The sequence below is a fragment of the Ammospiza caudacuta genome, chromosome 7 (genome assembly GCF_027887145.1).
Source record: "Ammospiza caudacuta isolate bAmmCau1 chromosome 7, bAmmCau1.pri, whole genome shotgun sequence".
In the NCBI taxonomy this organism is placed as follows: Eukaryota; Metazoa; Chordata; class Aves; order Passeriformes; family Passerellidae; genus Ammospiza; species Ammospiza caudacuta.
The window spans coordinates 7,921,645-7,934,192 of record NC_080599.1 but is presented as its reverse complement, the minus strand read 5'-3'; the positions used below and the strand labels follow the sequence as shown (position 1 = coordinate 7,934,192).

General features: G+C 52.9%; 1 pseudogene; it reads right to left on the bottom strand.

The window, feature by feature from the left end:
• Positions 1-2,818: 2,818 nt before the first annotated feature.
• Positions 2,819-8,050, bottom strand: LOC131559852 (cell division cycle protein 20 homolog; annotated as a pseudogene).
• Positions 8,051-12,548: the final 4,498 nt, after the last annotated feature.

Sequence of the window (12,548 nt, the reverse complement as noted above, 5' to 3'; positions counted from 1 at the left end):
AGGCACTGCTGCTGCCCAAACAGCTCCTGGTTTCTGTAGGAGCAGCCCTGGGAACTGTTGTTGTTCCCTCAGTGCCACAACATCCCTGTTCTCACACTGCCAAAGAAAGCTGTTGATGCCAAGTGCGGCCAGGCTGAACCATTGCTGGGACTGAAGCCCCTCTCTTGGGGCCCTACAAAGAACGCTCCAAAAGGAGCTTTTGGAGCTCTACTGGGCCAGCAAGTCCAAGTGGGGCCTCTCCCAGCCAGGAACTCTCCCGTTTGCTGCACTCGGGGATCCCCAACACCGACGGAGCCTGGGCCGATCCCCCCACTCCTCCAGGCTCAACCCTTCACCTGCTGGGGAGATGCCAAAGGATCCACAGGGAGCATTGCCTGCCCTCAGGGGAGTTTCTCACAGATGCCTTGCACTGACTCTTAGTGTCTGTGTGCACACAGGAGTGCCTGTGCTGGGGAAATGTGGCAGAAATTCTGCTCTCTGAGGGGTTGGAGTGCCTGGGATAGCTGAGTCAGTCAGGCCTGTAGGTATGATGACACCATGAGGCCTAAGATACGTTAAATGCTGCTAATAGTTTTTCCTTTGCTAAGCTGTTATGTTTAATATAAATTAAAAGCTAAGTTAAATATTGTTAAGTATTATCGCTCTGTTAAATCAGGAGCTGTAGGTGGTCCAGCTGACATGGACCTTTTCCTGTCAAGCCTCCTTCTCCCCTCCTGCTGGGTCTTGCTTAAAGATAGGATTGTCTTTGCTTTTGCCCAAAATAGTAACAATGCTTTAAACTTGTTATGCTTGGTATTTTAGAATGGGCTGTTCCCTGCATGTGCTCTGCTCTCCCTTCCTCCAATTGTTCCTGTTAGCTGTGCTCTTCTATGGGCTGGCCATGGCACTTGGTAATTAATATGCTGTCATGCTGTGAACTGAAGTCACACCTTATAGGGCTGTGTTTACTGGGCCTGCTGGATCAGTGCCCACTTCCTTCCTCTGCTCCTCCTCACTCCAGGACTGTAAGAGACCAGCATGGGTTCAAAGACCCTGCAGTATCATTACCCTCTGGTACTGCTCAGAAGTCCTCTAAGGGCTATGTAATGCACAGCATCTGGGTGTGGGGCATGTGCTAAGGAGAAAGAAGGAGTCTGTGAGAAAGCTGAGCTGCTCTTACATGGGACTGCAAAAATGACAGGAACTTTTTGGCATATAAAGCTTTCCTTCCAGGTCAGGGACCAGGGAAAGCCTAATCAGCTGTGGCCCTACAGGGCAAGTCTGTGCTAACTCCCAGCACCAAGTGCAGGGCTGTGGGGCAGGGCTCCTACAACAACAGCACAGCTCTGTGGAAGAGCCCAGCCTTGCATCTGGGTTCCTGCCTGCTTCCCCTTTAGAGACAGCTGTGGTCCTAGGATTTTTGTCTGAGGGAGAGCTCCATCCTTGGACCTCCTGGTCTTTCCCAAGTGGCCAAATGGGGATGCACCAGCAGCACTGCTGGGAAGGTGCTGGCTCAGTGGCTGTTTTTTGAGACTGTGCCCCCCATATCAGCTTTATGTGTGTGTGTGTGGGGGGGGTGCTCTGGTGGGTGTGGTTACACACTCACTGGCCTTGGCAGAGCACAAATCAGAACCTTTGAAGGTTCCAGCTGCTGTAAGGCTCAGGAGGCAGAGCTGGTGCTAGGCACAGTGTGGTACTGTGCTGAGGGAAAGGTGAAAACAGTTAATAATCCACCCTCAGCTAATCACTGAGGGCTGATGGGAGGCACAGGCTTGGTGGAGCTGCTTTGTACAGGCCAAGGTGCTTATCATCTGTGCAGTGTCCCCAGCAGCCCCTGGCAATGCTGGTGCAGCTGAAGGACAGGCTTGATGGGTCTGGTGCAGCCCCACAACCTCAGAGACTGCGGCTCCACCGTGCAAAGCAGCATGGCTGAGCTGGTTGTTGGTCAGGTAAGGGCTCAAATATATTTCCTGCAACTTGCTCCAGCACAGTTCAGCCTGGAAAAAAGGCATTTTTCCAAGTGTAGGGGAGTCAAGCTCCAATAAATGTAAGCTGAGTCCTGGTGCTGGCTCCCCTGCATGAAGCCTCAGTGAAGCACCAGGGCCTCCTGTCAGCAGGAGGGGAAGGGAGATCAGAGTTGTTGGAAGAATACGTGACTGAAGGCTGAGTACAGCGTTGGTGGTGCTTTGCGTGGCTCTTCCATGACACCCAGGCTGGCTGTGGCAGTGTAAGCCAACCTTTTGTTTTGCATCAGGCTTTATGCCAGAGCCAGCCTCTTTCCAGCCTTTAGGATGATTACAGCTGTTGCTCTATATTTCCCTCCCTCCTTTTTTTTCCAACAGCTATTCTACTCCAGCACCGTAGGCAGGCAGTGATGGCTGCCTGTAGCTAACAAGACAAACTGAGATCTGCCTGCAGAGCCATAGGAAGGTGTCCCTGGGTTTGTGAGACAGGCCAGGACAACACAAACTGAGGCCACAGCCACGCTATGCTTTCAGTTGAGCCTGTGGTGGAGCTGCTGTGCTTGTAGTCAGCATCTAGATGGGGCAGGTGACATATCTATCTTAGTTGGGACAGAAACAGAAGTACAGCCCTTGCACAGCATCCTTCTGCTAGGCTGTGCTAAGCTCAGGGGCCTGTAAACTGGCCCTTAAGACCTAGGTCTCCACTCCTTGTCCAGATCTCCAGCCTCAGGGAGAAGGACTCAGGGAGAAGGAGCCATGGCTTTTTCTTCCATCAGACTCCATTAAGAAAATGTCAAGTTAAGCAGTTCATTAACATTTAAAATACTCTACAGTGTAAAACCAAATATCCCCCTCCCCACAACAATCCCGTGCTCTCAGCGGATGCTCTGGTGAAGAATACTGCTTTTGGCACTGTTTGCCTTCTCTTTCTTCTTCTTTATGGGGTCCATCTCCAAACAGCTCCAGACCTGCACTGTTTCATCAGCAGCTGCTGAGGCCACTGATGTACCATCAGGACTCATGGTCAGGATCAAGATTCTATCAGTATGACCTGAGGAGGAGAAAGAACGTGCAATCAGGGCTGAGCTGATCAGCACATGCACATTTACTCCTGTATGCTCCCATGAGCCCTGCCAGCTTGCATAGCTGTCCCCCCAATGGCTGTGGTAGCGTGATTTCAGATCCCAAGCATACACTTGGATCAATGGTATCTCTTCCACAGCCCCGTGGGCATGCTTCACTCCTAGCAGCATGACCCCAGATACTGTCCTGTATCAGTGATGCTGCAGGCTCCAACCAAGGAGTGCAGCTGTCTTCAACCTCTAACACCCCCCCACACACCCAGTCCGTGTCCACCTACCTTGCAGCTCTGCAACCTTGTTCATTCTTGGATACTTCCATATAACCAGCTGATTCTGTGCAAAGCCATGGCCTGAAATGAGCTCCTTGTAGTTTGTGGACCATAGGATAAAAGTCACCTGCAAAGAGGCAGTAACACAGGTGAGACAAGGTCCTTGTGCTGATGCTCACCACTCGGAGGTGAGCATGGTCCCCCTCCTTCCCCGTGCCTCTGGGCCTGAGGAGCCAGCAGCTCTGTGTAGGTGTGCTGCCAGAAGGTGTTTGTCCCCAAGCTGATGTTCATCTCTCACCTGGGAACAGGTATCAACAGCACTGAGGCAGGCGCCAGAACACAGGTTCCAGATGCGGATATGTCTGTCACTAGTACCACCTCCAGTGGCTAGAACATTCATCTGCCATGGGCACCACGCCACAGCCTGAGAGAGGAGAGTTCATTTTAAAACATACAAGAGGCAACCTGCACCCAGCCAGTGCTGCATGCCTGCCTTGCACTCACATATCCGCCCGTGGCAGCTCTGTGCTCACCTTGACAGCACCCTGGTGCTGAGTGAAGGTCTGTACAGGAGCAAAGTCTCCACCCCCACCTTGGGTGCATGGCCAGACATTCGCCAGACTGTCATTGCCACCACTGGCCAGGTAGTGGCCATCCAGAGACCATCTGAGTCCGCACACCTCCTGTGTGTGGCCAGCAAGGGTGGCCACATGATGCTCAGCCACTCAGACATCGTGGTGATGGATATGCCCAGTCCGTGCACCACTGCAGAGAGAAGAGAAGGTTTGCAGGGTCAAGCTGCACATTTTCACCCAAATCCATTTTTGTTGTTGCAAGACTGCTATACCTGCCACTGGGTTTCAACCAGTGTTACCAGCAACACAGGTCTGTTGGTGTGAGTGAAACACCCACACAAGCTCTTTACAACTTCAGCACAAATTGCAATACAGGAAAGAGGCCTTCTCCTCACAGCCCCAACAGATAAGGCTGAGTAAGAATCCCAAGCCAGGACAAACTTCTCTCTGCCATCCCTAACCCATGCCACACATAGATTGAGGGATAGGAGTTTGCAAAAACTGGAAACTGCCCTTGACCCACTGCTTTACCTGGAGAGGATGCAGCTGTTCCAGCTGAGGGTTCCCACAGGGGCACAATGGCTGGTCATGGTTTGGAGATATTTCTGCTGCTCAACGTCCCATAGCTGGAGAGGCAAATCATAAAGTTCTTCAGAAGAAACCCAATCCTGTTTCTATGCCCTAGGAACCTCACTGCACAGGCTCTGGCATTCAGATTTCTCAGTAAGGGAACAGAGAAAATGTGGATCTCATGACTATAGCACAGAAGGTTACACTACTTATCAGAAAACCCCCAAACCAAACCCTGCCTTGCACATTGGGCAGTTCCACCCCACACCAGGGAAGACAAGTCAGGTGCATGGCATCCTTCCTCTGCCAACCAAGGTTTTGTCCCCAGACCCCACAGTTCTGTCAATCCCTAGAAAACCCCTCTAGTTTTACTCCTGCATTCACCTGAATCTCAGCACTACTTGTGCCAACAGCAACGTAGTCTCCTTCTTTAATCCATGACGCAGAGGAAATGTAAACATCTTGATGCTCCATCTGCAGCAGGAGGATAATCTCCCTAGTAGCATGATTCCACAGATAAACAGCGTTGTCCAGAGCCACTGCCAGGAAGTTCTGGGAGCTCCAGTCTATGAGATTCAGATCTACAATTTGAAAGAGCAATGCAGGTCACACCATGCTTTGCTAGAGAGCATGCCCTTCACCCGTGCTGCTGCAGCAGGTGTGGGTGCACATGTGCACACACACACGTACAGGTGAGGGGCAGCCTTCTGAGTGTCACTATGCCCAGCTGTTGGGGCCAGGTACCCTGCTCCAAGGCATCTACACACTGCCCTAGACCACTGTCCCGCTAAGGCCACACAGGGACACTCCAGCAGTGGTCTGTGCTAGCCTGGGTACACAAAATAATACAGACAGCCCAGTTACACTGTCCTAGGAACAGCAATCCAGTGCAGAATGTTCTGGATGCCCAGCACTCAACCCTGTAGCCTACTTACAGTAGTCGTTGAACATCACTGGTGCATCCAAGACCCGGTCTGGCTTTGAGGGAATATATCTGCTATTCTTCCTGCTGGATCCAGGTGCCATTTTCTGACTGTAGAGCACTTTCAGGCTATTCTGACAGCCTGTGTGCAGGGGAACAGGTTTCTTAACCCGAGTTAGTTTCCTCCCAGCTGAGTGCTGCTCACCCAACTAGGAATCCCTTGGAGTGAAAATAAAGTCCTAAGAGAAACACTCACAAGCCTGCAGTGCACTAAAATCACTGGCAGTATGAACTGCTGAACAGGGGTGAGCTACAATTTCCTCATTCATGGAAACAAATTTGACAAACACTTGGGTTTTTGCATCCCATTATATTTAGTTGCAGTTTAAGCTAGAAAGTGCACAGCAGAGGGTTTGATGCTCTTACAGACTTCATGAAGGTTTGGAACCTGCAGTATAGGTTAAATGTCACTGATATCTTTTCATAAACATCCTTTTTTTAGGATTTTTCCCCCTTCTGAGAAGCTGTGGCCTCAGCAACAAAAGGTAAACAATGGTTATCTGCTGCTGGGGAATGCAACAGGTGGATGTGTGATTGGTCTCGGGTGGATGTTTGGATTTACTGACCACTCAAGGCAGAGCTAGGTCTCGCTCTCTGCTGAGACACAGCCCTTTGTTTATTCATTCTTTTTCTATTCTTAGCTTAGCTAGCTTCTGAGAACTTTCCTTCTATTTCTTTTAGTATAGTAATAATGTAATATATATCATAAAATATTAAATCAAGCCTTCTGAACATGAGGTCAAGATTCTCGTCTCTCTCTCCACCCTGAAGACCCTTGCAAGCCCTGTAACAGGTGACCAGCTGGCAGTCATAGCAACTCTCCTAAATAAATTCACTGTAACTGTTATGCCCTCCCTCGACCTCAGGACCCTTAAGAAAGGAGACTCCAGCCTGTACAGCTCTCAGAAACCAGTTGATTTCTCCTGTGACCACACACAGAGCCTCTGTGTTGCTGTTCCCCTGACCTGATCTCTCCTGCTGATTCAGCTCACACAGACTCTTTATCATACCTTCAGGAGCATTCTGTGGTTTTCCTCTGAGGTGGAGGATTTTTCCCTCTTCTACATCAAAACCATTCAGATTCACTGCCCAGGCTTTCTGTTGCTCCTACAGAGACAAATCACCCTCAGTGCAATGCATTGAAAACAATTCCCACGCTGCAATTTAAACAGACACCTAAGTTCCCTTCTCTTAGAATCTGAAGATGTTTGACTGTGCTGCAAGGGTCAGTCACACAGAGGCAGGTCAAAGCAGTTTTTCCTCAGACTTTCATATATTGTCCTGCTCACATTTTCACACAATGGCAAATTCAGTGTCATTGTCAGTGGGAAAAGCCACAGCCACAAAGCGACCAAATGCTTCACAAACAGATTTCAGAAGACAGTGTAAAACATTCCAGAAGTGTTCCCGGTGGAGACATTGTCCTAGAATAGTACCACCAGTAGTTTCACTTTGCATAGGCTTACAGCTTTGTGTTTTTGTTGCCTGCTACATTTTAACGCCTCATTAGTCAAAAGCTAAATTTTGCTTCCAGAAGCAGCATAGGCTTAGAGTGCATGGCAGTCTCTACAGCTTCAGTCTCATGCTAGTCTCCTGAAGCCCAGAGCTGCAAGTAGTGACGGCTGGGACTTGTCAGTCCCGTGTGCCCACTTGATAGAACCTATTGTTCACTGCTCTGTAAAGGGGCAGGAAGGAGTAGCGGTTGTTGAAGCAATTGTAACTTAGCAACATGCTCACCTTCTTGGTAGGGGAATCCTCAGCAGGGTCATTCTCTTTGCTTAGGAGGAAATTTGCCATCTCCATTTGCATAGTGCTGCAGTTGGGAATGTAGCAATCCCCCCCAGCCTTTTTGGGGGTGCTTTGAATTTTGGATCCAGATTTACCTGCATTCACATATGAAAATATTGTCTTACAGCTATTTAACAGCCTGTATTACAGCTTTCACGGGAGTAAACCCAACACTCTTCCACATCACACTCACCAGACAAGTAGGACTCTGAGGTCTCATGCCACCCAGTCACAACTAACTTATATTTTCCTCCCTGCCACCAAGTTGGTTAGGGAGTGTGTGCACTTGGGTTTAGTGCAACAATTCCAGAGTCCAGAGATAAGGGGAAGATACAAAAACGCTCACAGGATGTAAAGCTGTCAGCTGACAGTCCTGCCCACACTGGTCCTAGCATACAGCTGTGTGCCAGCAAGGCTCAGCTGGGCGAACAGCAGCTGGCCAGCCCCAGTGCTCAGAGCTCTGCCCCTCATGCTGGCAAGGAGGTGGGTGGCTGTCAGGAGCACAGCCCACCTCCTCCTGCCTGAGCAGCAGCCGGTAGGGCAGCGTGGCAGGGAGCCCAGAGCCCCATGGCTACGGACAAGCAGCCTGGGCAAGGCTCCCGCACTCAACCTCTGCCGCCGGTGGCCGGCGCTCACCGGCTGTCGTGGACGGCGTCTTGCTGGAGCTGTGGGAGCGATTGGCCGGCTTCATGGGCGACAGGCCGACGGGGCTGGGCCCGGGGCATCTCTCCTTGGCCTTGCGCTGCCATCGTGCAGGCGGCACATTTGGGATCAGCGTGTCCAGCTTCAGCAGCCTGTGCAGGTCCGCCTCCAACAGGAACTGCACCGTGGTCCTGCGGGCGGACGACGTTGGCCGTGCCCACCGGCCGGGCTGAGCCTACTCCGACAGGCCCCGCTGGCCTCCCCACCACCGGACCGTGCAAGCGCTCCGGCCGCTCCTCCCCGCCAACGCACACCCCCACTCTCCACAGCCACTCCTCGGGACACTCCGTCAGCTGATATGCCCTCCCTCAGCTCCTCGGGGGTCCTTGATCAGCCGGCACCCCTTCCAGCCGCTCTTTGGGACTCTCTCGGATAAGCGACATTCTCCCTTCCCCTGCCTTTCAAGGGCAATCTCGTCCCTGCTCTTTCTCTTCCCCACTGTGCTTTGCCTCTGCCCTGTGCCCCTGGGGCTGCTCTTGGCCAGGCAGCCTCAGTGGGAGCCAGCACTGGCTGCAGCCCCAGAGGGCCCCCCAGGACAAGGCCTGGCAATTAGGAGGCCAATGAATGCTCTGGGCAGCAGAAGAACCCTCAGCAGAGTTCTTTAAACAATCATGGACTGGCCACACCTACACTGCAGCCTCACTGGCAATGTTTTCTATGTACAGTAGACTTTCAAAAGAAGCTGTTTGAGGGAAAGGTGAACTAAACACTCACTGTCTTCTCTTCAAGTAAGTCCAAATTCAGACGGAAAATAAGATGAAGATAAGCTCCAAAACAAGCAGGCCTGCTGGGAACCCCAGCCAGCAGCCTGTTCCCTGACAGAAACCCCTTCCAAGGCTCTTCTGGGCATCAGGAACATGTGCTGTGGTTCCAGCTGCACCTGTGGGAGCAATGGGGAGCGTCAGCCCATGCTGTGCTGCACTGCTGATCTGGCAGCACGGTGGATGTGGGCAGGACGTTCTCCGTTTCCCCAGAGCTGGGGCCTGCAGGCACCTTGCCACCCCTTGGCACAGGCTGTGCCACCCAACAAATCCCAGCAGGCCGGGCGGAGAGCCCGGGGCCTGCAGCAAGCTGAGAGAAGGCCCTGCTCTAGAAGTGAGGGAGTTCCACCAGAAGCAAACAAAGGTGGTAACTTGAAGAGATTCCCACTGTGCTCAAAGTTTGTCTGAGAAGACTAAGACGTGAGCTTGTCAAAAATCCCAGGAAATATCTGGGAAAAGGTTTTATGTATGTTGGTTGTGACTAGGTACAAAGCTTCTGTGGAAAAAGAACCTCTGCACCAGGGTGGCTGGCTGAAGGGGTCTTACTTCTTTCTAGAATAAGGATTACCACTCAAAGGCAATTTTATTTTTTATTGTATGAGGGCAAAATATTTTCCAGAACTCTAAAAGTAGTTTCAAAAATACGGATGTGTTGTGGAAACAGGAACGAAACATTTGGGGATTTCTCTCTACAAGAGATATTTCTAAATATTTCTAAAAATGAAAAGTGAAGACAAAATGAGGTCACTTTTCCTGGATTCTAAAACTACTTAGAAAAATCTTTAACTACTATAGGAATTGGGAAGAAATATTTGGGGATGTGTCTCTACAGAAAAAGGATTTTGAAATATTTCTACAAATTTCTAATATTTAAAAGTGAGAAATGAAGCAAATGGGGTTTCTTTTTCTTGGGGGCCCCATGCTGCTGCCTGCCCCCTGGGCTCCCCCAGCCCTCGGGACCCCGCCGCTGGTCACAGCAGCCCCTGCCTGGCTCCTGCCTGCCAACACCATGGGCATCCACAGCTGCTCCTGGCCATGGAGCTCAGCCAGTGCTGCTGCCGGCCTGGCTTTGCTGCTGCTGCCACCCAAACACTGGGGTGATGGCACCTTCCCTTTAGTGCAACAAAAGAAAGGGCCATCACCTGGCCTGGCAGAGAGCAGGGTTAACTTCAGTGTTGTTTAAATGGCAGGGCCAGGGGTCTCAGGGGAGGAAGGGACATGTTGGGCTCAGGAGGGGCTGGATGGTGCTACGCTGCTCCTGGGGTCTATAGAAGTAGTCGGGACGGGACAGAGGAGGATCAAAAATGAAATGAAAGTAGCTTGGGGATATACATGAGGACAGGAGGTGGCAGTGGGATCGCCAGGAGAATAGGAGATTTCCTTGTCGATGGCTGTTCTGCAGTCTTCTTCTCAGAACTCTTGACAGGGCTGCGCAGGCCCTTCTAACTGCTGGAGGAGCTGCTCCTGCTGTTTGGGTGTGAAGTGCAGCCACTGTCTTACAACTCTTGTCCAGAGGTGGAGCTGAGGAAAGAGGAGGTGGCTGAGGCCCCAGCTGCCAATGGCACACAGGGAGCCTCCTGCACAGCAGGGCCCAGAGCTGGCAAGGCTCCCCAGCACGGCTGGAGCTGCTGGCACAGCTTGGCCCAGCTGCACAGCTGTCCTTAAAGGCCCGGGTGAGCAGGGCATGGCTCTGGGCAGGCTCCCTGGCCAGGAGTGGGCCCCAGAGCGCCTCTGCCTTTCAAGGGCAATCTCGTCCCTGCTCTTTCTCCTCCCCACTGTGCTTTGCCTCTGCCCTGTGCCCCTGGGGGTGCTCTTGGCCAGGCAGCCTCAGTGGGAGCCAGCACTGGCTGCAGCCCCAGAGGGCCCCCCAGGACAAGGCCCAGCAATTAGGAGGCCAATGAAAACTCTGGGCAGCAGAAGAACCCTCAGCAGAGTTCTTTAAACAATCATGGACTGGCCACACCTACACTACAGCCTCACTGGCAATGTTTTCTGTCTGAAGTACAATTTCAAAAGAAGCTGTTTGAGGGAAAGGTGAACTAAACACTCACTCTTTTCTCTTCCAGAAAGTCCATATTCGGACACAGCCTAAGATGAAGATCAGCTCCAAGAGAAGCAGGCCTGCCAGTAACCCTAACCAGAAGCCTGTTCCCTGACAGAAACCCCTTCCAAGGCCCTTCTGGGCATCAGGAACATGTGCTGTGGTTCCAGCTGCACCTGTGGGAGCAATGGGGAGCGTCAGCCCGTGCTGTGCTGCACTGCTGAGCTGGCAGCATGGTGTATGTGGGCAGGCCGTTTTCCATTTTCCCCAGAGCTGGGGCCTGCAGGCACCTTGCCACCCCTTGGCACAGGCTGTGCCACCCAACAAAGCCCAGCAGGCCAGGAGGAGAGCCCGGGAGCAGCGCAGCTTCTTGGGCAGTCACTGCTTGGAGGGACATGGGCCAAACCCATCCCTGAGCAGCCACTGCCAGCCCTGGCCCTCCCTGCCCCGTGACAGCTCCCCCCGCCCCAGGGTGCCGAGTCAGGCCCTGTCAGGACCCAGTGCAGCCCCTGCCCAGTCGGGAGCCAAGGCTGGCTCTGGCCCTGGGCTTGCGGCAGGGCTCCCGCTCAGGGCTGCTCCTGTGCCTTGGGCCTCTGGGCACTCAGGGCCAGCTCTGGAGCAGCTGCAGTGGGAGGGACGTTGGTGCACGAGTCCCCTTACCCCAGGGCTGTGAACGAGCTCCAAAGACGCCTCCAGCTTTGGCTGCTGTTGGGCCGTGCAAGGGCAGGCCCTGGGGGAAGAGCTGCAGCCACCCAGCCCTGCCAAGGGCTGAGACCTGCTGAGCCCGGCACAGAAATTACCTTCTGAGCCTGTACCCATGCCTGTGTTTGGCTTGGCCTTCCTTCGTGCAGCAGGGGCTCCCAGTCGGCCTCTGCTTCGTTGGGGAAACACCTCCTTCTGTCCTGACTTTTGGCCTATCACTTGAGAAACAAAAAATACACCTTAAAAGACGGAACTGTTCTCCATTACTTTGATGGCATGTTCAGGACGTCATGCTTATGCAAAATCTGAAAAAATCAACAAATCATCTAGGCTTTTTCCGCTGGGCCATGGCCCACCTTCCTCCAAACAGCTGCCAGTACTGAGCAGAAGTTGTGAGTGGATCGTGCAGGGCGAGGGCACACATGGCCATGGCTCTGTCCTGGCACCTGCAGCGATGCCCCCCTGGCTGAGCTCTGGGCTCTGAGCTGGCAGCTCTCTCAGGGGAAAGGCCTTGACGTACCCTCAGCATCTCCCAGAGGCTCAATCCTGAACGTGGGCTGGGAAGCCAGATCACCTTTACCAACAGGCTCAGCTGCAAAGAAAGGCAGGACACAACAGCTCCAATGGCACTGCTGAAGATTCTCCTTCAGGCCCAAGTGGCAGTGAAGGCACCTGGGTGATTGGTGCCCTCCAAGGCATTCCCTTGTCTCTGCCTTCCACTCAGGAGCAGGGCCAGGGGGACCTCGTGCCTGCAGTGGCCCCACACTGGGATTGAAGGAGCGCCTTGCAGGGTTGTTGGGGCAGAAAGGACTCCCTGGAGCTGCCAGCACCTCCAAACCCAGCCCCAGGCAGGGCCAGGGCTTGGCAGTGGCAGCAGAAGCAGCTCAGGCTCCCTGGGGGCAGCAAAGGAGCTGAGAAAGGCTCAGCCCCCAGGCACAGCCCTGGGCCCAGCCCCTTCCCTCTCTTCTCTTCTCTGTGGCTGCACAGAGCACACAGAAGGACACAGTGCCATTGCACACAGGAGGAGGATGGACAGCTAAATGCCCCTTCCTCCCACTGACAGCAATCCTGTGGGATCCCTCAGGGCTCCAGAAGGGAGCAGGGTAAGGTTTCCAGAACTGATCAACCTTCAG